At 37.0% G+C, this 27,437-nt stretch overlaps 1 long non-coding RNA gene across 1 annotated transcript in view; it reads right to left on the reverse strand.

Moving 5' to 3' along the window:
- Positions 1–364: 364 nt before the first annotated feature.
- The window catches only part of LOC110196484 (uncharacterized), a 109,712-nt gene continuing 82,639 nt past the window's right edge, over positions 365–27,437 (reverse strand). The window contains exons 3-4 of the long non-coding RNA XR_002321230.2: positions 2,363–2,506; positions 365–1,519 (exon numbers count right to left, since the gene is read on the reverse strand). This is a non-coding gene — a long non-coding RNA (uncharacterized LOC110196484). The remainder of the gene's footprint in view (positions 1,520–2,362; positions 2,507–27,437) is intronic.

Genomic DNA, 27,437 nt, shown 5'->3' on the forward strand with positions numbered 1-27,437 from the left:
CCCCAGAGATTATCTAATCCAACTTCTCTCATCCTACACACGAGGAAAAGAGATGAGGTACAGAATGGCAGTGTAGTATAGTAGAATGAGTGCTGTGCCTAGAATCAGAGGACCACAGTTCAAATCCTACCTCTACCACTTTCCATTTGGGTGACCTTACACGAGACCTTTTTTCTCTCTAAGCTGCAATTTGCTCATCTTTGAAATGAGATGCTCTCTCATATCCCTTCCCTATTTAAATCTATGAAACTATAAAATCTATCAAAGAGGAAGTGACTTTCCTAAGGTCACACATGTAGTAAATAGCAAAACTGACATTGAACCCAGGACACTGACTTCAGAACTAAAGCTCTTTCCTGCCATCTTTATTCATTTTATTAAGTTGTCAAATCTTATTTGATACATTGGAAATATTAGAAACAACTGCATGTATCAACAAAAAGGATTGACCTTGATTGAAAATCCTCAGAAGAATGACTTTCTATATCTGCTATTAAAAGATGAATTAGAAAATGAAGATGATTGAGTAATCCCAAGAAGAAACCCCACTCTACTCCCTCTATTTATATCTCAAATACCTGGCTGTTAGAGATAAAAATAGATAGCAGGGAAGTCTTATCTATATAATTGCTTTACCTCTTGCTTTGCAGGTATAAAAACCAGAAACCTTGACTTAAAATCATAAGCATTTGTAAAATGGCTCCAAGAGAGCTTTAATATGATGCAATAGAGACATTTTTAATAATTCTTCAAATAATTTTCTGCTCTTTGGCCACAATGGCTCTAGAAAATCTATATTGGTTCTCATAAACATTTGCCCCCTATGGAAAAATACATTAATTTAGTAGGTTGATAAATAAATTCTTCTTCTGCAAGCAAACCACTATTACATTTTTAAGTCATTGATTCTTTTTAAAAATTAATTAATTCATTTTTTAGTTTTCAACATTCACTTCCATAAGCTTTTGAGTTTTAAATTTTTTCCCCCTACCTTCCTTCCTTCCCAAAACAGCATGCAGGTGAATTCTCTTTTTTTGACAAATATTTTATTAATGCTTTAAAAAAATTGTCTTTTGCCAATACAGTGGCTAGAACTGTACTACTCCCTTCTCCCCCTCACCTAGATTTTCTTGTAACAAAGAGATATAGTTTAGAAAAACAATCTAACCCATTGGCTATGTCTATTAATGTAGGCTTATTCTGTACATACAGACCATCACCTCTCTACTGGAGAGGAGGAGGGAAATTTGTCTCAACACTAGTCTCTGCACTGACTAGCTCATGTATCAGTCTTCCTTTTTCATACTCATTTAACTAAAGCTTTAATTTTGTTCTTTGCTTGGATGAAGACTTAATTTTCATTTTACCCCAATTGATTTAGCCATTCTTAATACATACTCCTGGAAAAAATAGAACTTGTATTAGCAATTGCAACTGGCAATTAATGAAAAAAAGATTTCTGATAAGGCTCTTGGAATTCTAATGTTCTCTCTTTGGGAACCAGTCTTTGTAAGAAGTGCTGTAAAAATAAAAAAGACATATCATAATTAAGATACTAAAGACATTGTTGATAAGATATAATAGTTTCTACCAAAATGTTATAAGCAACTTTACTCTGATGTGACAGGTAGTGTTACAAGGCTATGTCATATAAAGTGAATATTAAATTATCACCTTTATAATAATCAAATTACAGTAATTAGTACACAGAGCAGACAAGGTCTGTGTGCCAATTTTATATTCTAAAGTAGTTAAGGCACTAGTTATATTATCAGTCACATTTTTCCCCAGACATGAAATCCCATGACAACTTCATGGCACCCCACTTGTAAATGCATGGCTCACAACTTGCAAAATGTTATTTTTATTTGAAAATGGTGGTGGCAGAGATAAGATTGTGACATGATGCATCATAATTGTTTCATTTACTCCTTTTGGCATGTAGACCTATTAATTATCTCAACTCTATGCCACCAATAGGGTTAAAATGATTACATTCAGCAAGCATATGAGTAAATATCTCTTTCACATGCAGAGTTTTCCACTGATTTCCCAAGTAGCTCATGTAAGTGAGATGTAAGCGAGATGTGATCCTAGAATGGTGAAAAGTTCAAGACTTGGTCACTTTTTCCAGTGGGATCTAATTGGTCAGATGGAACCCCATGCTTCTGGAGGAACCTTAAATGTGAGCTCCATGGGTTCAGAATAGTGGATTCTAGACTTGATTCTTCCCATGACTGACATGACAATTCTACCCCTGACTGTGTAGACAATTCTACCCCTGACTGTGTAGCAAACTCTCATTTGGACAGGGGTCCTATGAAATAGAAAGAGGCCAGATTAGGAAAGGACTAAACTTTACCTTGCTCTCTCCATTGTTAGAAGAAAATCTAATCATTTCATGTTGTCATTCTGCATTTGACTGCAGTTGATATGTCTTCATTCATTATTTGCAACTTTGGGAATCCTGCAGTCATGCATCCTTATTGGGCCTTAGCTTCCTTATCTGTAACATAATGACATTAAATGAGATGATGACTGAGAGGTAGAATGGTGTAGTGGATAGGACACTGTATTTGAAATCAGGAAGATCTGGGTTCAAAGCCCACTTCACACACTTATTAGCTGTATAACTTTGGACAAGGCACTTTACTTCTTTGTGCCTCAGTTTCCTAATCTTCAAAATGAAGGGGTTGGACTTGATGGTCTCAGCTTCCTCCCAGTTCAAAATCTATGATCCTATGGTCCCTAAATTTATAATTTTACAGACCTCCTCCATTCTTAAAATCTTAAATGGATATCTATTTTATTAAAGTAAATTAATAATTATAATAGCTCACATTCATAAAATAATTTAAGATTTGCAAAGCACTTTCCATTACTTCATTTCATCCTCTCATTTGAAAGGTGGTTGTTACTATTATCCCCATTTTTCCAGTAAAGAGACTAAGGCTCAGAGAGATTTTAAATAAAAATTGAACTAAACCAAATCTTTTGTTAAAGGCCTTTGGGGAAAATAATAATAATAATAATAATAATAATAATAATAATAATAACAACAACAACAACAACAACAACAATAATAATACAAGAACTAGCCAATGCCGGGGAAACATTTCTCCCTCCTCTAAGCAGAGGAGTGGTAGGCTACTGGTGTGGAATAAGGCACAACTAGTGATTATTTGGAGTGAAATTTGAACCCAAATTCTTCTGACTCAAAGTCCAGCATTCTTATCTATTACATCAGTATTTTAAGAATATTGCAACACCTCTTCAGATAAATGCAGTCACTTCAGGATATCACATAACCAGAGTTGAGAACCCTGGCCTGTAGAAGGGTCCCCAATATGTTTTTCACATCAGAGCCAGACAGTGCATTGCTTCATAAGACAGCATTTGAGTGAGAATAGGGATAAGATAATCACAGAACAGTTGATCTGAAAAAATGAGGGATTTAATAATGGTGACCTAACATGAGTGGGAAGTAACTGAGTCATTAAGCATATCTATGCCAAAAAAAGAGGAGAGGGAAGGGAAGAGAAGGGAAGGGAAGGAAGGGAAAGGAAGGGAAGGGAAGGGAAGGGAAGGGAAGGGAAGGGAAGGGAAGGGAAGGGAAGGGAAGGGAAGGGAAGGGAAGGGAAGGGAAGGGAAGGGAAGGGAAGGGAAGGGAAGGGAAGGGAAGGGAAGGGAAGGGAAGGGAAAAAGAAAAAGAACACTGTCTTAAAAAAAAATGCCTGAACATAAGACAGTAAAATAATGTAGAAGGGTGATTGGTGAATTGTTGAAAGTTCTGTCTAGAAATGATTATTTCAAAATGTTGTGGTTCTTTTTTATGATCTCCATTACTAGATGGGATTACCAGCAGAGTAGTAAGTAAGACCTCCTTAAACAAGAGATAACGAACTGAGTAGAGTGCAGATATCTGGGAGGCAAATCTTCATTAGTCAGACTTCCATACTTCATGCTTACACTCCTGACTGGTTGCATAGGTTTGGAGGGATGATCTCTGAAAATTTTCCCCATTAAATCCATTTCTTCAAGTAGGCCTGCATCTAAATCATTCCAAACAGTTTTATATTTATGTTTACTTTTCATCATCAGAACATGAATGATTTGGGAGGAAGTAATTCCACAACAATCATCTACATGATCATGAATATTTTCCTTAGGATGAAACTGTAGTTTTTTTCTCTTTGTAGGATCATATCATCTTAGATTTTCATTCTATTTCCTCCCCTTTTGATTTTAATTAACATGCAGGATGATTGGTCTGAATGTCTTAAAATTTCTCTTTAATTTAATTTTCTTGCAACTGTTATGGTATGGTGGGTGTAAAGTGTAGGTGGAATACTTTGAGAGCCTTTGTTAAAAAGCAGTTAGGTAAATCCAAAGAATGATTGACTCCCCAATTCAAGAAATATGGGTTTGCAAAAGAAATTCTACATTGAGTAAAGATTTGATTTCAGGTATCAATCTAAGAGGAAATTATACTCGGGGGAAGAGTTGAATTTTCTAATTCAAAATGAATGAATGAAAATGTTGAAATTCAGAATATTTTTATTTAACTTATAAATCTAGGGAGTAATATATAAGCTAAGAAAATGAAAAAAGGAAGTTTTCTTTAAGAAAACTTAAAATTATAATTTTAAGTGAAGATAATGGGTTACATATCAAATACAATCCTTATGTCAGTGGCTCTCCAATGGTAAGAAGGATTTGAGAAAACTTTGAAGGATTTCTCACTTCTCTTACTTAATATCCACAGCCAGACCATCTGAGTTCTGTCGTAGTAGTGTCACTAGCTCTCTTTGTGAGTACATAGTTCACAAAGTCAGAAATTGAGAAGGTTTATTTATAGGCCAAATAAACAAAATGGGACTCACAACATTATTCATGAAATTTTATTTTAAAAAATTTCAATAAGCAAAAATGTACTTTCTCTCTCTTCCCTTGTCCCTATTGGGAAAAAAGGAAACTTGATAAAGAACACCATCTGCCTACAAGCAACCCTAAGGTTATATAGTCTCAGTCAGTTACAATTATGCCCTTGGTAAGGTAAGTGTTACTTCTAGAGCTCAAAGCAGGAAGACGTATTCAAATACAGCAAAAGTCACCTAACCTCTCTGAGTCTTGTTTTCCTCATCTATTAAAAGGGGGTGCTAATAATACCTACCTCATAGGTATTATATTTAGATCTGGCAGGAAATTTGGATGTCATTGAGATATTTTAGAGATGGACACAGGAAGGTTGAGTTAGGTCACAAAGATGGTGTTATTTATCAAGGGTTGAAATCAAAGGGATAAAATCAAAGCAATAAAAAGGAGATATTTTGCCCAATTATATGCTAATAAATTTAACAATTTAGGTGAAATGGAAGAATATTTGCAAAAATATAAACTGCCAGGATGAGTAAAAAAAGAAACAGAATATATATAGTTTAGATAAAATTGTCGTTTGTACAAATAAAAAAAAATGTAGCCAAGATCAGAAGGAAAGCAGAAAATGAGGGGGAAAATTCATGGACAGTTTCTCAGACAGAGGTCTCATATTTCAAATGCATAAAGAATTTTGTCAAACCTATAGGAATATGAGTCTTTCACCAACTGATAAATGATCAAAGGATGTGAACAGGTAGTTTTCTGATGAAGAAAGCAAAACAATTTAGAGACATATGAAAAATGCTCTAAATCATTATTGATAAGAAAAATGCAAATTAAAACAACCTTGAGGTATCATTTTTATATTTATCCAATTGGTTAAAATGATTGAAGGGGAAAGTGACAAATGTTGGAGGGGATATGGAAAAATTGAGACACTAATTCACTGTGGAACTGTGAATTAATCAAACCATTTTGGAAATCAATCTGGAATTATGCCCAAAGAATTATTAAACTGCCTATACTCTTTGACTCAGTAATAACACTAGTAAGTCTGTTTCCTAAGATGATTAGGGGAAAAGGAAAAGAATCTATGTGCTGTAAAATATTTATAGCAGCTCTCTTTGTGGTGGCAAAGAACTAAAAATTGTGGGGATGCCTGTCAATTGGGGAATGGCTAAATAATCATGATGGAATACTACTGTACGATAAGAAATGATGAGCTTGAGGATCTTAGAAAAACATGGAAAGACATGCATGAAATAATGAAGAGTGAAATGAGCAGAACCAAGAGAACACTGTATACAGTAATTGCAATATTGTTTTAATAACAACTTTGAGCAAATAAGTAATTTTGACTATTATAAATACCCAAATTAATTACAGAGGACCTATGAAAGAAGATGGTGTCTGCATTCAGAGAAAGAACTGATAAATAGACTATGTACAGAATGGTTTTACATATGTATATGTGTGTATATGTGTGTGTGTGTGTGTGTGTGTGTGTGTGTGTGTGTCTTATGTTAGCTATCTCTAGGGCAGGGTAGGGGGAAGAAAAGAAAAAAAATAAAGTTACATGATTATATATTTGAAAGGAATAGCAAGTTGTGAGTAATAGACTTGTAGTTTCATGTGAAATCTTTTTTTTCTATTCTACTGTGTTATGGAAATGTATGTTTTATTTCTTAAGTTCGGAATGAAATACATTTTAAAACACACACACACACACACACACACACACACACGTCTCTCTGCTGCCAACTATATGGATTTATTCAAATCCCAGGGGGCTACTTTGTCCATATCTAGAGTATGGCATTTGACTTGGGGATGGGAGAACAATGTCAAGATTTGGCAGTCCCCATTATACATAAAAAGGCAAGATTGTAATATATATGACATAAAGTTGTTGCTATTATTATTATTTGTCCTCCATTCTAGAAGAGGACCATGACATCAGGAACGTGATGCCATGGCTTGTCAGTGAATTGGATTTAAGTGACGGAGGGCTGTGCAAAGTCACCAGTCTCACTTTCTCCTTCAATGGGTTCAATGGCAAGATAAAGATCAGGATGACTGGAGATGGCCCTGGATGTAATGGGAGACCTTGGCCTTTCTTTTTTTAAAGTAGTATGGTTCAGGAGAAAGAATGTTGTAATTAGGTGGCAGCTAGGTGGCAGCTAGGTGGCACAGTGGATAGAGCACTGGCCTTGGATTTAGGAGGACTGAGTTCAAATCTGGCCTCAGACCCATAACACTTACTAGCTGTGTGACCCTGGGCAAGTCATTTAACCCCCATTGCCCAACCCCCCCTCCAAAAAAACCCCAACAATAACCAAAAAAAGAATGTGTAGTTAGAAACAGAGAACCTAAGTTTGAATCATAACACTCAGGTAATACTACCTAAATGATTCTGGTTAAGTAATTTCCCCTCTTTGGGGCTCAATTTGCTTATCTCATCCTCATGAAAAAGTGGAACTAGATGATCTCTGAGGTACTAACTCTAAATCTGAGGTCCTAATCAGTATGGTAGAGAAGGAGTTGTTGCTAGCTTTAAAATAAGGCTGAGGGGCCACTGGTGTGGGGGGCCTTTTACTTACTATTCAGCATTGTTCTCAAATTTACTGCTGTCCCTGGAAATGTGAAATCCCTTGGGAAGGCCAAGCCCAAATGGATGCTTTCTAGTGATACTCTATCAGTTGGTCTAGTGTCAAACCCACCAAACTTAGCAAGAATCCCAGAGACACTCTGCAGGCTTAATGGACAGATTGCACTTTTGTATGGGAACTGGAATTCAGACAAAACCTGGTGCCTGAAAACAGAAAACAAACAGAGCTAAATGACCAGGCTTATTTTGGCAAGACTTTGAAAGACACAGACTAAAGGCCACTGCCAATCTGATAGGGTTAGGAGAAGTCCCTACTAATTTGCACAGTGACCAAAAAGGAAACTGGAGCCTGACATGTAGGAAGTGAGGGAGGAAAGAAAGAAGGGCCGGAGAGGTAGCAAAGTTATTTCTGCTGGACTCATAATGTGTGGACTGTGAATTGGTTGCATCATAAAATACTTAAAAGTCATTTGTTTTCAGATACTTAAGTTACATGTTGGCCAAAATACAATAATGTTCTAATTCCATCATTTCATATTAAGTGGTAAATGCACTGAAAGTTATGTAGCCAGTTACTGTGTTTTAGAATTATAGAATATGGGAGTTTGAAGGTCATCTAATGTCCAAATTGATAGATGAATCATTTCTACAACATATTCAGAGACTGGTTATCTAGTCTCTCCTTAAACAGTTTCAATGACAGGGAACTCATTTCCTTGCAAGCCAATCCTAGAAATAGAGAGCTCTGATTTTTACTTCTCCTTTATACTGAGCTAGACTTTGCCTTCTATCACTGACACCAGTGGCCCTAGTTCTATCCTTCTGAGTTATATAGAATAAAATCAATCCATTTTGTGGATGATAGCATTTCAAATATTTCTGAACTATCACCACTCTTGTTCCCTCCCCATCTAGTTCTTTTGACTGTTCACATATGGTGTGGTCTTGAGCTTCCTTATTATTCTAAGTCTTTTTGTTCTGGACGTAGTATCAATGCCCTTTCTGATATTTGATGCCCAGAACTGAGCATAGTAATCTAGGTCTATCTCTTTGTACCCACAAAGACAGTGAAGACATTTCTTTAGTGGATTATTATAATAGCTTTCTTATTGGACTGTCTGCCTTAAGTCTCTCCCCTCTCACCTGCATTCCCCACACAGCTGCTGAAGGGATATTCCTAAAGCACAGGTCTGACCCTGTCACTGCCCTGATCAATAAACTCCAACAGCTCCCTAGGATCAAATACAATCAAATACAGATCTAGGATCAAAGACAGTTTCCTCTGTTTGGCATTTAAAATCTGTTATGATTGGACTCCAGCCTACCTTTCCAGTCTTATTAGACATTACTCTCATTCATGAATTCTAAGGTACACCCAAACTGCCCTTTTTGCTTTCCCTCATACACAGGGACAATCGACAAAATGACAAATTGAGCTAAGATTTGTAGTGTTTGCTGATTTCTTTTTTATTAATTAATTTATTTTTTTAGTTTTCAACATTCACTTCCATAAGATTTTGAGTTTTAAATTCCCCCTCCTCTCCCTTCCCCAAGATGGCGTGCAATCTGGTATAGGCTCTTCTTACACATTCACATTAAGCATATTTTCACATTAGTCATGATGTAAAGAAGAATTAGAACTCATGGGAGCAACCACGAGAAAGAAGAAACAAAACAAAACAAGAAAAGAACAGGAGAGTAAACAGTGTGCTTCCATCTGCATTCAGATTCCATAGTTCTTTCTCTGGATGTGGATAGCATTTTCCATCATGAGTCTTTTGGAGTTCTCTTAGATCCTAGCATTGCTGAGAAGAGCTAAGTCTATCAAACTCATCGCACAATGTGGCTGTTATTGTGTATGATGTTCTGCTGATTCTGCTCATTTTATTAGCATCAGTTTATATAAGTCTTTCCAGGTTTTTCTGAAGTCCACCTGCTCGTCATTTCTTATAGCACAATAGTATTCCATTACATTCATATACTGCAACTTGTTCAGCCATTTTCCAATTGATGGGCATCCCCTCAATTTCCAATTCTTTGCCACCACAGAAAGAGCTGCTACAAATATTTTTGTACACGTGGGTGTGTTTGCTGATTTCTAAGGTGTAGATGCTCACATTAGAAACTAAATAGGCTTTTGTGAAAAGATATGAGCTGGCTTCAGCTTATCTCCGAATCTATCTATGTATCTATCTGTCAGTCTGTCTATATCTGGATATAGAGATGCACATAGACAAATATAGATAATATTGATAGCTGTATCTATCTGTATGTGTGTATATATATATATATATATATATATATATATATATAAAATAATTTTTAAAGGACTTTCTAGATCTCAGTTTTGTCCCCCACTCCAATTTTTTTTAATGTTCTGTCTACTTTTTGGTGGCCCCAGAAGAGGCAACCACTATAAAATGAGATCTCTTTACAAAGAATACATGAACACACTAACATACACATACACAAACATGCATGTGTGTATATCTATCTACCTATCTATCTATCTCTTCATATGTGGAAGACTGAGGCGGAAGATGGAATGACAGGAATCACTCATAAATCATATGTACACACATATATATGTACATATATACACACATGTGTGTATGTGCGTGTGTGTGTGTGTATGTGTGTGTGTGTGTGTGTGTATTTGTAGGTATATAGATATCTTTGCCATAGCCGTACTTGGTCAATAGGGCAGCTAAGTGGTGCAGTGAACAGAGTGACAGGACTGGAGTGAGGAAGACTCATCTTCCTGAGTTCAAATCTGGCCTCAGACACTTACTCGCTATGTGACCCTGGGCAAGTCACTTAACTCTGAGCTGGAGAAGGAAATGGCAAACCACTCCAGTATCTTTGCCAAGAAAATCCAGTTGGGATTAGTCTGACACAATGGAAAAAACTGAGCAACAATGAACATTTGGTAAATACTTAAATGGGTCTGTGATTTCAATTGTATTAGTACTATCTCCAGTGGTACAAATTGCTACCCATTTACTGTAGGCCAGAGATTGAACCTCAAGGGAGGACCTTGACATTGTAATCACTCCCTCTCTCAACAAAGCACTCTCCAGGCACTGATACTTTGTAGTCATTCCCCAGTGGTAAGTGTATTCCCACCCCCTTTTATTTTCTTCATCCCAGTGATTCTGAACCCATGACTCCTAATATTCAAACCCTGTTCCCCATTCCTAACTGACCAGTTCTATTCTCCCCAACTTAATGCCTCCCACCTCATAATGTCCCACTCCAAATCTTCCTAACCCTTCCACTGTAGTTAACAAACTTCTTTTCATCTTAATTTTTTTTCCTTTCTCACTCTTTTTTTTTTCTTTTGGCATCCCCTGAGAACTTCTCTTAAAAAATACCTACTGGATCACTAACTATCATCTTATACCTCTTTTCCCCTCCTCCATTAATTCTTTGATAAAGACATCTATATTAGATGCCTCAATTTCCTCCCATCTCACTTTCTTGCTTGTTGATAACTGTTAAGTTGGTAATATTTTTTTTAAATAAGAGAGATACATATTTAATGACTAAACAATTCTGTGGTTGACTTCCTTAGATAATGGTGGAGGGAGCTGCTGTGTCAGGCATGGGGAGGGAGGTGTTGTGTCAGGCGTATCATTCAGCCTCAAAAATCTGACCCTGTTTAATTACACAATCCAATAATTTTAGGGATTCTGGGTAGAATGCTATGATTGGGGTTCATACTTTTTGAAATTCAATTCAATTTAATCCAACAAATGTTTCTTAATAATCTACCAGATCCAAGACACTGTGCTAAATAGGAATACCACCTTCTAGTGAAAATATGAACACCACTTTTTAGTGAAATCCACTTTAGTATGAGGTAACATGGTACAATGGAAAGGATGCTGAATCTGTAGTCAAAAGGCATGGATTTGAATCCCAATTCTTCCACTTACCAGCTCTGTGACCTCAGGCAAGTCACTTAACCTCTCCAAGACACAGATTCCTTAGATGTAAGATGAAGGAAGTGAGCTATATGACCTCTTAGGTCCTTTCCAGTTCTAAAGCTATGATACTATGATGGCCTTTTGCTACTTTAGTAAGCAATATCCCCTGGATGTGGTCCAAAATCAAAACTTACTCTAATTTTCCTCATCCCAAACACCTCCCTAGAACAAAGCATACTTTAGTGGAGTCCTAAGTGTCCTATGACTGCTGTTATGACAGTGAGAGAAGAGCAGAGCCTGGAAGTCCATGGACTTCCTCCGATTCACAAAGCTGGTGAGTCAGTGGCAAAAGCAGCCTCTGAACCCGTCCCAGTGACAAAGCCTGTTTTTCCAGTTCATTGCTTCGCCTACTGAGCCATGCTACCTGTCTGGTCAGTAATGGCAGAACTGATCTTCAACTGTTTGGTTTTAAACTGTATTTCACTGTACATAATGAGCCGACCTCTACTTTTATCTGCTTGCTCCTTGGGGTCTATAGTTTATTCTCAAAAAGTATTTGGGTTCGTCGTTAAAGTTCACTGACTCAGCACTTGCCCCCCTCACAAAAGTCCTGAAAACCACATACAAAGATTAAACTCTGCAGTACAAAAAAGGCAGACAATCCGGCCACAAAACTGAAGTGGTTCCCACCCTTCACCCTCGCCACACCCCGTCAGCCAACAATAAATCCCCTCCTTACATAAAAGTTCCTCTCCCCTCCACTCCAGAAAGTAAATCCCCTGTTGGCAGTAAGCCAGAGTGAACAGATGTGTCTGCCACCACATCCTGGGGTGGGTGGGGTTAACCCACTCCTTTGATCAACGAGAGAGAGAGAGAGAGAGAGAGAGAGAGAGAGAGAGAGAGAGAGAGAGAGAGAGAGAATGAGAGAGAGAGAGAGAGAGAGAGAGAGAGAGAGAGAGAGAGAGAGAGAATGAGATTTCCAACTTCAGGAGCTCTCCATGGAGAAACTTTTGCAGCCCATTCCTAGGTCTTCAGGGAACCATGGAGGGAAAAGTCTCTGTAGATGGTAGCCCTAGGATATAGTGGAAAAATGATGATGTTACAAAAGCTATTCCACCTTGCTGGACATTGGCAAAAAATTTAATCCCTACTTTTAATATGAAGGCTAGAGATGGTATCCCAGAAGACAGGAAAGTACCTGAAAATGCTGAACCAAGTTTTCAATAGTATTAGACAACGTGATATAGTTAATTATCCTAAGCTTGAACCTTACCTCTGACATTTACTAGCTGTGTGGCAACGAGCAAGTAGCTTATGAGTAGTTTCCTCGTCTGTAAATTGGGAATAATAATAGCTATGGTACCACCTACCCAATGGGGCAAATATGAAAGTAGATCAAGGTATTGACTCTTTAAAGGCCAACATTCTCTCTATCATATTGGATGGCTACAATGTCATCCATTTTTTCCCCCTAGGGAAATTGAGCACACTCAGGAATCATGGCAGAAGTTGTGTCAAGGAAACCGTGACAGCAGTTTCCTATTCTTAAACTAACATTATGCTCCAACCTTCTTAGTGTTATCTACTCCATGGATTCCATAAACATTAATGGAAGTGGAGATGTGGAGAACCTTTTAGTTCAAGGGAGTGGGGTGAGGCTGGAAGATGGGGCCCTAGTTGTATATGAAAAGACTTTTAACTGTGTATGCTTCTGTGGTGTTTGTATACACCTGAGAAGCCCCCAGGGAGACAATTGTATGGAGCACGGTATTTCATCTTCCTCCATTCACTGCACCGAGCTTGCTAATTTATCTGCCACCCCACTTCCAAGACCCATAGACACACATCTGTATACTTCCTCCTTACCGCCACCTCCAAGAGTCCTTTTCTTCCTTTAAAATGGAGCTCAGGCAATATTTTCAGCGTGAAGTCTTTCCTGATCTCCCCCACTGCTAGAGCTCTCCCTCTCAAACTACCTTGTATTCAGTTACTGGGTATATATTTGTATTTATTTGCTTAAGGTTTGTATTGTCTATGTTTTTGAATGTGCTTGATGTCTCCTCTATTAGAATGTAAGTTCCTTGAGATCTAGGCCTATCTCATTCAGTGTATTTGCATCCCCAGTGCCTAGCACAGTGCTTGGCAAACAGTAGGTGTATAATAAATGTTTGTTTATTGATTTCTCCTGTTCTTGTAGTAGATGGAATGGTATACTTAGATATAGCTTAACAGATGCATCTCCTTCCCTCCCTCCTTCATTTCTCTCTCCTCTACCCTGTCCAAAATCCTGAAAGAAAATATACTGAAGCAATCTGGTTTTGAGATTGGTACATTACCACATTATTTGTGATTTATGCGGACGGGAAGTCCAAATTGAATTAAGGCATTCAGGAGTCCAAACTCTTATGTAAGCATTCACCCATTTCACTGAAGGTATGATGACCTGTCTTTGAAAAGCTCAGGGAAAACGTTGCTCCTGTTTTGATAAATGAGAAGTGCAATCAACTATTATTTCTTGGCAGTAAAAGCTTTTAGGCGATTGCATCTTCAAACATCACTGGAGACTGAGGGGAGGAAACCTCTGCTCTTATAACACATGCCCAGTGACCTAGCCGGAAGGCAGATGGTATCCATAAGCCTATTTACTGAGATTTGGTAGAACTGGCATCAGAATTCTAATGTCTCTCAGCTACCATTACCTCTTTTTTTGTCTTAAATAAAGTCCTGTTCCCTGAAGGACTGGGGGAGACTGTATTCTGTTTACAAGCTGACCACATTTCTTCCAGAAAGTCATATCTCTCCTCCTATAATCATAAGATGACAGAGTGTAAAGAAAGTCTTAATAGAAAGTGCCTGTACCCTTTGAAACAGAATGTTGATCCCAATTCTCTGACCTGTAGGTCAGACACTGAGTTCATCAAAGTATCCAGAGTGAAGTCCTCTGAATATTCACTGAGTGCTTAGGGGGAGATGGATTGTGTAGAGGGGTTGGAAAATCTGTAGGGTTCTCCATTCTGTAAACGCTTCATAAATCCTCTGTATTCTCACTTCCAAGGGATAAATAGTTACCATTTATACCCCTCCTGCCCCTAAGCATTCCCTTGAAATGGAGTGAAAATTCTTGATTCCACTCTAAGGAGTACACTAGGAGTGGAAGTCACAGAAAAGTCGTCCTGTGTAGAAGGCTGCCAACTGCTGGTCATTTATTCTCTCTTTAAATGGGATGATAAACTCAGTCTAATAAAAAAAATGGAGGAGCAGCAGAAAGAGGCTTCTTCTCTCCTCAAAAATATACTTGCACAGTATGAGGTTCTGTTGCCCTGAAGTGCCCAGAAGGGGAAAAATGAACAAGTTATTTCACAAATGAACAATAGAAGAATTTTTGTTGTACTAGTCTTTATCAATCCTTTGACTTTTAAAAAAAAATTTAAAAGAAAAAGAAAAAGTCCTAGTCACATTCTTTGCTGTAAGCCTGCAACTTTTTACTCATATAATGAAACCTTTTCAAGCCAGAGAAGGGCAAATAAAGTCTCCCCAAACTGTCCAAATGAGAATTGTTTTTGGCTCTTCCTAAGTTATAGGGGACCAGCCAAACCAATTTCAATCAAATTTAGCTTAAAACAACAACAACAACGAAAATTTCCCCTGAGGCTGAGGCCATGAGGGTCAAGGTCTAACCTGATGCAAACAAAAATGCCTTTATGAAGCAGAAACAGGGGATGTCTAAATGTCTCTAAAAAACAGGGTTTATAATGAAAACATTAAAATAGCTTTAACCACATGAACAGGAAAGTGTGGGGGGAAGCTACCTTGTTTTCCAGTGTTCTGGGTGAAAAGTATTGTATTATCAAAACATTATGGAAACAAAGGGGATCGTAGGAGTTCTGTGGTTAAAAACAATAACAAAAAGCAACCTGGTCTGAAACTACAGAGAGAAATGGATGAATCTAGTCTGTGGTTGAGTGTGGTGTAGAGTCACAGGACTCCAGCTAGGGAAAATACCAGAGATTATACGTGGTGCAGTGGACCGATTGCTGGACCTAGAATCAGGAAGACCTGAGTCCAAATCTGGACTCAGACATTTAATACATTTAATATATGTGTAGCCCTGGACAAGCCATTTAATCTGTTTGACTCAGTTTCCTTGTCTGTAAAGTGGGAATAATAATAGCACCACTTCCCAGGGTTGTTTTGAGGTTCATATAAGATAATAATTGTAAAGTGCTTGGCCCAGTGTCTGGCACGTGGTAACTGCTATATAAATTTTAGCTACTATTGTTATTATTGTTTCATCAAGTAACACATAAACTACAAGTTGGGAGGGATGTCAGTGGCCATTGAGTGGCCCCTAGCTAAACAGAATTCCATTCTGTGCTTTAACCAATAAGAGGTCATTCAGCCTGTGTCTGAAGACCTTCAATTAGGGGAAACTCACAGCTCCCCAAGGTAGCCTCCCACTTCTGGAGAGCAATAATTATTAGGAAGTTTGTCTTTAGAATAGGAGTTTAGGACCTGTTTTTGCATATTATTGACCCCTTTGGGAATCTGATAAAGCCTATGGACTCTTTTTCAGAATAAAGCTTTTAAATTCATAAAATAAAACACACAGTATTACAAAGTATAGTCACATTGAAATATAGGTATTGAAAAAAATTAAAAACAAGTTCACAGGCCCCCAAATAGGAACTACTGCCTTAGAGCAAGTCTAAATGTACCTCTTTGCTGATTCTACACATTGTTTCTGGTTCTATCTTCTGGGTCCAACAAAGAAAAAAAGTCTAACAGATCTGACTTATGAAAGCCCTTCACACATGTGAAGACAGCTGACATGGCCTATTCTACCTAAGTCTTCTCTTCTCCAGCCACCCTTTAATTTTACAGATAAGGAAGCTGGGAAGAAAATTAGCATTTTCAAGGCTACATAGCTAGCAAGTGTCAGAACTAGGGTGCAAATCCAGGTCATCCAAAATGTTTTAAAAAGTGCTCTTTCTATTATAACTATACTGTTTCCTATATGATGGCAGCTATTTGTGAATAACCTGCATTTTGTTTTTGTCAAGCCATTTTTCCAATAGTTTTTCCTCAGCAGTCATTCAGTAGAGTGTCTATTTCTCTGATAAAAAGATAGTTGCAAGGAAATCAGCTTCTGTGATATGCTTGGAACATGTCTTTGTGGTTCGCACAGTCTGTCCCCTATGCTGGTGGGCTCTGTGTGTGTGTGTGTGTGTGTGTGTGTGTGTATGTGTGTGTGTGAACATAAGATGAGCATGATATAGTGGATTACCTCCTCACTTCAGCACATATGTGTTGTTTGATGATTCATTGATTCATTGATATAAAGATGCATATCCTTGTCCTGAAGAAACTTAAAATTCACTTAGGGAAACATTCCTTCATTCACTCTATTAGTCTTTATTAAATTCCAACTATGTGCAAGGCATTATGCTAAGGTTAGGAGGAAATAAAAAAGTGATTTGAAAAAAAAAAAGATAAATGAAACATTGTCTCTGCCCTCAAAGAGCTATACATAAAATATAAATAACAGAGACATGGAAAAGAAAACACATATAGATGTTAACAAATATAACAAGGAAACATGCATGCCATTAAGAAGAGAAGTCCTGTGGGGTCTAGAACATAAGCTACTTGAAAGAAGAGATCTTTTTGTTTGGTTTCCCCAACACCTGGCGTATTGTTTTATACATAGTGGGTACTTGATAAATGCTTACTGTTTATGACTTAATTAATTAACTCATTGATTACTAACAAAAATCATGTTACCACATCATTCAGTATTTCACTATAATGGCAGTAGCACCAAGCGAAATATCAGGATCATCAAAGTAGAATTATTAATTTATTTTTTCAGAGAAAATAGTCATTGAGTAGAAAAGCTATAGTAAAAACAATATAAACAATCAAAAAAATGAAGATAATCAAGTTGCTCCAATATAGAAGTTACCCTTAAGCTTACTTAGAATTTGATTTATATTCATAGCATTTATATGTCATGTTCATTCAGTAAGCATCTTTTAAGTGTCAATTGTATACCCAATACTATTCTTTACATTGGGGATCCAAAGCAGAAGTAAAATAGTTTCACCTTTCAAGTGAGATAATTTTGTGTACAGTGCTTTCCAAACCTTAAAGTGTTTAAATAAATGTTAGCTATCATCATCATTGTCATCATCATTATCATTATTCAAGGAGTTTACATTCTAATAAAGGAAAAAGCATGCACACACAAAGTTATATCCTGATTTTTACAAAATGAATAGAAGTTGCTTTAGAAAGGAGGGATCCCTCCTAAAGTGGGGATCAGGATAGGCTTTATATAGAAGAGGTCATTGGAGCTGAGTTTTGAAAGAAATCAGGAATTTTAAGAATATAATTGCAACACTAATCATGTTTATCACCTTATCTACATAGTATTTGAAAGTTTAAATGCCAATTTTCTCCCCAATAGCCATGTGAAGTAGGCTATGTGAATATTGTTATCCTTGTGTTACTAACTAAAAATCTGAGACTTAACAAGTGGAGGGGACCTTGGAGATTATCTTCTCCTATCTCCACATTTTACAAATGGGGAAATTGAGGTCCAAGGAAGTGAAGGGACTTGCCAAAAGTCAGTCAATAAGCATTTATTTAACAGCTGCTATGCATCAGACACTGTGCTAAATGCTGGGAATACAAAATAAGGTAAAAGACAGTTGCTTTTCTCCAATTCTGTGATAATTATTCTTGGTATCCCCAATGTGTAGCATCAAAAGATTATTCTATATTGTCTAAGGTCACATAGTGAATAAGTACAGAGAAAAGACTTGAATTTAAATCTTCTAACTCTGAGTTCGGGGTTCTGTCCACTGAACCAACTTATAAAAGAGCAAGATTAAATATAAGGACAAATTCATCTATCAACAATGACCTGACACTAGATATTTTTAATTGTTTTTGTGTGTCATGGACCCCTTTGACAGTCTAGTGAAGCCTAGGGACCCCTTTTCAGAATAATCTTTGTTCCCTATGTCCATAATTGAAAGAAACACCAAATTCCAGTTAGAGGCTAGTGAAAATAAAAATATCTTTTTCTCATTCAAGTTTAAGGACACCCTAATATCAATTCATAGACTCCTTGGGGGTCCCCAAGTTAAGAACTCTTGGTTGACATAGACATTTCTTTACTTAGAAGGAAACATGAATTGGCAATAACCCCAGACAAATTTGCCTGACCAGCACGTACTGTAGAATTGAGAAATTCTGCCCACAGGAAATGTTAGCCTAGTATTTTTTTGTGAAATTCTGGCAGACACCATTTGTGTGATATTGTGTTGATTTTGAGACCCATAAAGTGAAAACAACCTCATTAGCATTGGACACGAGATTTTCTGACCACAGGTTGTCCCTCTCTTTTAAAAAAGAAAAATCACTTGACCTCTGAATGGCTTCCACTGAACCAAAAAAGCCACGTAAAAGAAACCACGATGTGGTGAGGAATGATGACATTGCCCACAACCCCAAACGTAGCCAAAAGATGAATTAATTCATGACTCTGTGCTAAAAGTTCGGAGTTTGCTGGGAGAAAAACACATTGAATCAAAATTAATATCAAAGACTATAATCATGAAATATTCAATTTCAATATAACAAACCTCTGCTATGTGCAAGATATTATTCTAGGTACTGGAGATACTAAGAAAAATCATAATAGAATGAAGAGTTGGAAGGGACCTCGGCAGCTGTCTAGACTAAACCATGCATGAAGGAATTACTCTATAATATGCCCAACAAGTGGCTGTTCAATTTCTGTTTGAAGAACTCAAAGAAGGGGAACCCACCACCACTCATGGCAGTCCATTCCACTTTTAGGCAGTGTTAATTGCTAACAAGTTTTTCCTCCCTTCAAGTCTAAAACTGCCTCCCTGCATCTTCCATCCATTGTTCCTGGTTTTTCCCCGGGGCCAAACACAAGTCTGATTCCTCTGTTACATTACATTCAAATACTCGAACACAGCAATTATGTCAATCTAACACTAATCAACACCTTTATTAAGTGCTTAGAATACCGCATATACCACATATGCCTCACATTATCCTAGGCACTGAGAAGGTGCAAAGAATGAGATGATCTGTAATCTCAATGAGCTTAGCTTCTCATGGGAGAGACAACGAGTACGTATAATATACATATATGTGTATATATATGTGCGTGTGTGTGTATACCTACATATAGCATAAATATACAAAGTAGTTAAATCTCCTTTCCAGCTTCTTCAACCTACCCTCATATATTATTAAATCAAGGACCTTCACTGTCCTGGTCGCCCTCCTCAAGACATTCTCTAACTCATCAATGTCCTTAAATGTAGGCATCCAAAACTAAATACAATACTCCAGATACTGCCCTCTGAAAAGGGCAGAGTACAATGGAATTATCAGCTCTCCATTCCTGGAAGCTATGTCTCTCCTAATGTAGCCTATATTACCTTGCTGACTCACTGTACTTTCAATCCACTAAAATCTCCACATTTTTTCAAAACAAGCACTGTTTATCTATGCCTTCCCATCTTGTATTCATAGAGTTGATTTTTGTATCAAATCAATCAGTTGATTTTGTATAGTGCAAGACTCCCATTTTTATCCCTATTGGATTTCATCATATTTAATTAAGCCCAGTGCTCTAACCTGTCAAGATCCCTTTGGATCCTTTTACTGTCATCCAATGTACAACACATGTTCTGAAACTTTCCTCTCAACCCCTACTCACACACTGACATGTCCAATGCCCACTGGGTGGCTGCTGCTTCTCCCTTCGGGGTTCTTGGGAGTTGTGGTTTTCTCATGTTATAGCTCGTTAGCCCGCACTGGAGTGCTTTCTCCTATACTCATAACAATTAGCGTAAATATCTCCCAAAAGTCTGTGGCATACTTTCCAACAATACATACATAGCTGGAGGCTACTCAAGTTTAAAGCAAGTGCTGCAAAGGAGATAACCAACAATTCATAGAAGTCTTTTTGTTGGAGTCTCCAAGATATTCTCCTTAGATATGGTGTAGCTTTCTACTGGGCTCCTTAGAGAGCCCTGAAACTGCCTTTCCTCAACATATTTAGTTTGTTCTTGGTTTAAGGTACAGATGTCGCCACCAGTCACTGCTAGGACGTGGATGAGAAGTCCAAATCACTTGACCCTCTGAATTTGATACAGCCCTACTGTAGTCAAGGTGAGGAGGATGCAATGTTCTCTTCTTTCTGCCCCCTGCCCACACCCACATCAAGTACTTTCCTGCCATGGGTTTGGCTGAAACTGTTTACACTACTTGTTAGCTAGATACTGGAATCCTTGTGCTCCACTCTCTCTTTTACACTGTCTTGCTATAGAGAAAGATCATGCCTTGGATAATACCAACATACCTGTGTGTATCATTCCATTTTATTCAATAGGCGTTGGATAATCAAGGACTTTTCACATCTACTCCAAAGTGATCGCTTGATTAATTCAATAAATTGTACTCATCTGCTTAAGGTAGTTAATTGATAAGTGAAATAGAATTGACTGATTGACCGATACAACACCAATGTCTAGGTCTTGTTCATAGTGAGTTCACACCTCTGACTGATTCATCTGAAGAGTCTTGGGTGACATCCACCTTGACAAGTATGTAAGCTCTCCCTCCCAGCTTTGTGTCAACTGCAAATATGATGAGCATATTGTCTATGTCCTTATCAAAGTCATTGATAAAAATGTTAAATAGCATAGGGACAAAGACAAATTCCTGGAGTATTACACTGGAAACCTACTGCCATGTTGACATTGAAGCATAAATAACTACTTCGTGAGTCCAGATAATCAACCAATTCCAAATCAGTTTATCTGTATTGTCTATGTCCCTCCATCTTCTCCACAACAATATTATGATATCCTTATCAAAAACTCTGCTAACATCTATATAAACTATACCAAATTCTCTTCATTTGGTACTTTAGTAATAGTGTCCAAAAAAGGGATATTAATCTGCCGTGACTAGTTCTTTTTTTTGTTAATTTATTAATTTTTAGTTTTCAACACATGACTAATTCTTGATGAAGCCATGCTGGCCTTTCACAGTACTTGATTCTGATTTCAGTTATTTGTTAACCTCTTTTTGAGTCCCTTGGTCTAAAATTTGCCGATTCTATTCTCTTCCCATAAAAATATTAATATTTGCCCTTCTCCAAGCTGGTCACAGCTCTTCAATTTTCCATGATATTTCAGATATAGGTGACTAGCTCAGCAATCACAGCCACATCTTTGGGGATCTAAGGATGTAGCTCATTAGAGCTATTACTACATGTGTGAGGCACTATGCTAGGTACTGGAGGTGAAAATATAAAAATGACACATACTTAGTCTTCAAGGAGTCTCAGGTTTCAGTTCCAGAGAGATGGGTATATCTAATCTATATCTATATCTATATCTATATCTATATCTATATCTATATCTATATCTATATCTATCTATACACATACACACACATATATGTACATATATGTATATATGTATGTGTGTGTGTCTGTGTGTGTAAGTAGAATTTAATGTAGGGAATGAGGGGAGTAGAGAGAACATCAGAGAAAAGTGTGCTAATAGTATTTGAGAAAGGAGAATGCATTGGCTGGGTGAGATCAAAGGAAGATTAAATGGTGGCACCTGAACTGAGCCTTAAAGGAAGATGAGATTCATTCCAGGCATGGGATACACAGGCAAGAGATGGCATATTGGGTTTAGGCTATGTCTGGTAGCCTAGTCTGTCAGTCATTTAGGAGTCTGTGAAGGGAAGAAACATGAAGAAATCTGGAAAGGTAAAGTGGAACCAAATTGTAGATATAAGGCTCCTCAGAGCCTACAAACTCCTCAGAGTTTGTAGTTTTATCTTAGAGCCAACAGGAAATCATTGAAGGCTTAATTTAACTATAAACCCAACTGTTCTATCTATCCATGACTAATAAAGACTTGTTTTTCCTGTATCAATCAAGTTCACTTTGTGCTATGTTGGTCATTCATGCTTTACTTGGAATAAGGTCCCCTTGTAGCTCTGGATTTATGTCACTATTAGACATATGTCCTTTTAGCTGGGCTATTCATCAAACCATTCTCGGTGTGGAACCCATCATTATTTGAACCCCATGGCATTAAAAAAGCCACAAACATTTATTTCAACAAATTTGTGTGATTACGGTTAAGGGAAAGGGACCTGCTAAGACATTTCATAGTCAGGCTAAAATTACGTGCAGCAAAAACAGAGTTCTATCCAGTTAGTGGCTTGTGAACATAAAGGCGTGTAGTGGGAAACATTTTGCAGGGCTCAAAATAGCTGCCACAGGGATAGGTCTTATGGAAATGTACAGAGTAAGCGATCAATACCAATCAATACCACCATCACAGTGCATTAAGACATTACCATATATATAATTTCAGACTTTGTCCTCACCCTACTTATCCTTTAAAAGTCCTCAATCTAAGGACAAGGGTTTTGCTATCATCATTTACCATGTTTTAGAGTTTCAGGGAGGGTGGAAAGAAAGATATAACCATTTAAAACTAACTCATTTAACAGAAAATAGCTCAAGATAAAAGCAAAAATATTAAGCATATGTCATCTCAGGATATTATAGTCCCTATTTCTGCTATTCATCAATTTAACTGGTCATTACAAATAAGTACAATATTATGGCATTAGCCAAGATACTTAAAACTAAAAAGAGAGAGGAATGAAACTATATAATTTTAAAGAGTTAGTTTTAAAGCTTCTTTCATTTTGTCCTTTATATTACTTTATAAAAATAATTGGAAAATGTAAAAGTCAGTATAAATATCCACATTTTGACATTTGATTAATTTGTCAAAGATAAATGTTGACTCCATTCTTTTCAAGAATAAAGGGAGTTTAGGACATGTTTTCATCTTAATTTAATTTAAAAAAAATATATTAATTGCCTACTATATTCACAGAATTGTGCTGGGCACTCATAGAAAGATATATATAGTTTAGCTAAAACACAGCTCCCACTTTCATTGTTTCCTAGGTAGTAGAGAGCTATGGCAATACAAAAATCTGATATAAAATGGCAAACAGAATACACAAGGACATGTTTAGAAGTCAATTTGTGGGGACTTTCAGGGACAGAACCAAGATGGTAAAGTAGAAAAATCAACCAATCTCTTCCAACATTCTCCTCCAAACAATCTTAAAATAATGCCTCAAATTAAATTCTAGAGTAGTAGAGCTAACAAAAACTTGAGGTGAGACATTTTTCCAGTCCGACATCTTAGGAAGTTAGAAGGAGAGATATGTGACACTGGAGTGGATGTTGGCCTGGAGACTATGTGGCAGCAATACCAGTAGTGGTTAGAGTTAGGAAAGCAGCTTTGGAAGCTCTAAAACCTAACCTGCTAAGGGGATGAGGTAACTGGTCAGAAAGAGATTACAGGGGACCCCTGTGCTAGCGGTGGGTGCAGAACTGCAGAACCATTGCCTAGACCCACCTCTGGGTCACAGTTCTGGGGTGGAGAGGAGTGCTTGTTGTCCCAAAGGAGCAAGGGCCTTGAGGAACAGTATCTCTTCTGGTCACAAGGGAGCAGTGACTTCCCCAGATCATACTACCTTAGAAGTATTAAAAACTTCAAAATCCCAAGAACTAGCTCTGAAAACAACAGTGTGAAAAAGCCTAAAGTTGGGACAGTGTCTCCCTCCCCCCACCCTGACCCACCCTCTCCCCTAACCACCTCATGACTTTGGTTGTGAATAGGAACAGGACCCAGAATAAAGTTCAAGATCAAGAAGTTGGCTGGGAAAATGAGCATACAACAAAGAAAGAACTTGACCATCAAAAACTACTATGATGACCAGGAAGATCAAGACACAAACTCAGAAGACAACTTTAGCAAAGTTGGAGGATATAAAACAAACCCACATATATCATCAATATTTCCATATATTACCAAGAAAATCTGGTAGGAAGATTAGATATAGATATAGATATAGATATAGATATAGATATAGATATAGATATAGATATAGATATAGATATAGGTAGATATTCCATTTGATATAACTGCAGAAATAAAATATTTGTAAATCTACCTGCCAAGACAAACTCAGGGACTAAATGAACACAATTGTAAAATGCTTTTCACACAGATAAAGACAGATCTAAACAGTTGGAGAAATATTAATTGCTCATGTATAGGCTGAGCCAATTAAATAAAAATGACAGTTCTACCTAATTAATTTAATTATTCTGTGTCATATCAATCAAAATACCAAATAATTATTTTGTAAAGTTAGAAAAAAACTTATGAAAGTAATCTGGAAGAACAAAAATAACAAATATAGAGGGAATGAATAAAAAAATATATTAAGGAATGTGGCCTAGCAGTTCCAGGTTTCAAGCTATTTTACAAAGTGGTAATCATCAAAACAATCTGGTACTAGCTAAGAAATAAAGTGGTATATCAGTGAAATAGATTATTTACCCAATTTTTGTTGTTGTGCAGCTGTTTCAGTCATGTTCAAATCTTCATGACCTCATTTGGAGTTCATGTGGCAAAGATACTGGAGTGCTTTGCCATTTCCTTCTCTAGCTCATTTATAGATCAGGAAACTGAGGCAAATAGGGTTAAGTGACTTGCCCGGGGTCGCACAGCTAGTGTCTGAGGCCAGATTTGAACTCAGAAAGATGAGTCTTCCTGATCCCACTCTATCCACTGTTCCACCTCGATGCCCCAGTGCACAATAGTAAACAACCATAGTAATCTAGTATTTGGTAAACTCAAAGATCCAAGTTTTGGGGGCAAGAACTCACCATTTGAAATTAAAAAAAAAAAAGATGCTGGAAAAAACTGGAGAGCCATTTGGCAATCAACATTCCATAATATATATCAATATAAGGTCAAAATCGGCAACATGTTTTAGACATAAAAGGTGATAGAAGCAAATGGAAAACTTTACCTGTCGGATCTATGGATAAGGGAAGAGTTTATGACCAAACACGAGATAGAGAGGATCATGGGAAGTAAAATGTATAATTTTGATTACATGAAATTAAAAAGGTTTTGTACACGCTAAATAAAAGCAGTCAAAATTAGAAAAAAAACAGGAAACTAGGGGAAATGTTACTCCAAGTTTCTCTGATAGAGGCCTCATTTCTCAAATATAGAGAACTGAGCAAAATTTTAAAAATTAGAGCCATTTTCCAATTGATAAATGATCAAAGGATATAAACAGGAAGTTTTCAAAAGAAAAAATCAAATCTATCGATAGTCACATGAAAAAATGTTTTAAATCACTATCAAATAAAGAATTGTAAATTGAAACATCTCACACCTATCAGATTGACTAAGGTGACAGAAAGGGGAAAACAAATCCTGCAGGGGATATGGAGAAATACACTAATGCCCTCTTTGTGGAGTGATAAATTCAAACAATCCATTCTGGAAAGCAATTTGGAACTATGTCCAAAAGGCTATAAAACTGTGCATATCCTTTGACCCAGCAATACCAATGCTAAATACTCTATCTCAAAAAGATCAAAGAAAAAGGAGAAGGAACTATATGTACAACAATATTTATAGCAGCTCTTTTTGTGGTGGCAAAGTATTAGAAATAGAGGAAATGCCTACCAACTAGGGAATGGCTGAACAAGTTGTGATACATGATTGTGATGGAAGACTGTTATGCTATAAGAAATAATGAACAGGATGGTTTCAGAAAAACCTGGGAAGACCTATGTAAACTGACACAAAATGAAGTGAGCAAAACCAGGAGAACATTGGACCTGGTAAAAGTGATATTGTAACTATGATCAACTGTGGAAAACTCAACTACTCTGATCAATATAAGGATCCAAGCCAATTCCAAAGGACCCATGATGAAAAATGCAATCTACCTCCAAAGAAAGAACTAAAGAAATCTGAGTGAAGATTGAAACATAAGGTTTTTTTTTTCATTTTCTTTATATTTCTTGTTTTTTGCTGTTGATGATAATGTTTTCATAACATGGCTAATGTGGAAATGTTTTGCATGACCTCACGTGTATAACTGATATATTACTTACCTTCTCAATGTGTGAGGGAGGCAAGGGAGGGAGGGAAGGAGAGAATTTGGAACTCAATTTTTAAATTAACATTTAAAATAAATAACTTTTAAAAAATGAATGCATGAGGGATGAGGTCCAAAGAAAAATAAGGGGTACAGTCCAAAGGGTCATTATTGGCTGAGATGATAAGGAAAGGAGGTAATTGTGGCATTTGATTAGGCCTTAAAAAACAAGGAGAAGTTGAACTTATGGGGGAGGTGGTCAGAAAGGTGTACCAGACATACAGAAAAAATGTGGGTCATGTGTGGAGCGGAATGTGCAGTCTACATTGGCTAGAATTTAGAGTGTAGGGAAGAAATTGGTATAACATAAAGCTAAAAATGTAGGTAGTACCAGTCTGTGGAGGGCTGGTAAATGTTTAACACAGGGTCTCAGGTGAAAATGAATGTATGGCACATTTTTAAAATTTAATTTGCATTATTAATATTTTCCATCACTAAATCAATAAATCAAGCCCTGATTTATAGCATCTACCAAAAATGCTTATACAGAAAATTAATAATCAGCTCTCACAAGCTGGTGTAAGCTATCTCCACCATACCACTGAAGGTATCGAATACCAAGCAAAGGAATTTGAATTTTATTTTATAAGTGATAGGGACCTATTGAAGAATTTTAGCAAATTTATAGATGGAGATATATTCATGCTTAATCAGTGAGGACAATAGATGATAAAGTTGGTTGTGTCTATTTTACAAATGGAGATGCTCAGGTATACAGCCTCATCATTTTCCTGAGCGTAATACAGGCCATCTTGGTAAACCAGACACTTATGGGAGTGATTTCAATGCTTTAAAGCCACAAGGGTCATATTTAATTTGATGAAATAGCTACTAAATCTATTAGTAACCTTATGGCCTGAAAGACAAATAAGATCATAGAGAATTTAGAG

This window comes from Phascolarctos cinereus, unplaced genomic scaffold (assembly GCF_003287225.1).
Source record: "Phascolarctos cinereus isolate Bilbo 61053 unplaced genomic scaffold, phaCin_HiC Scaffold_4;HRSCAF=312, whole genome shotgun sequence".
In the NCBI taxonomy this organism is placed as follows: Eukaryota; Metazoa; Chordata; class Mammalia; order Diprotodontia; family Phascolarctidae; genus Phascolarctos; species Phascolarctos cinereus.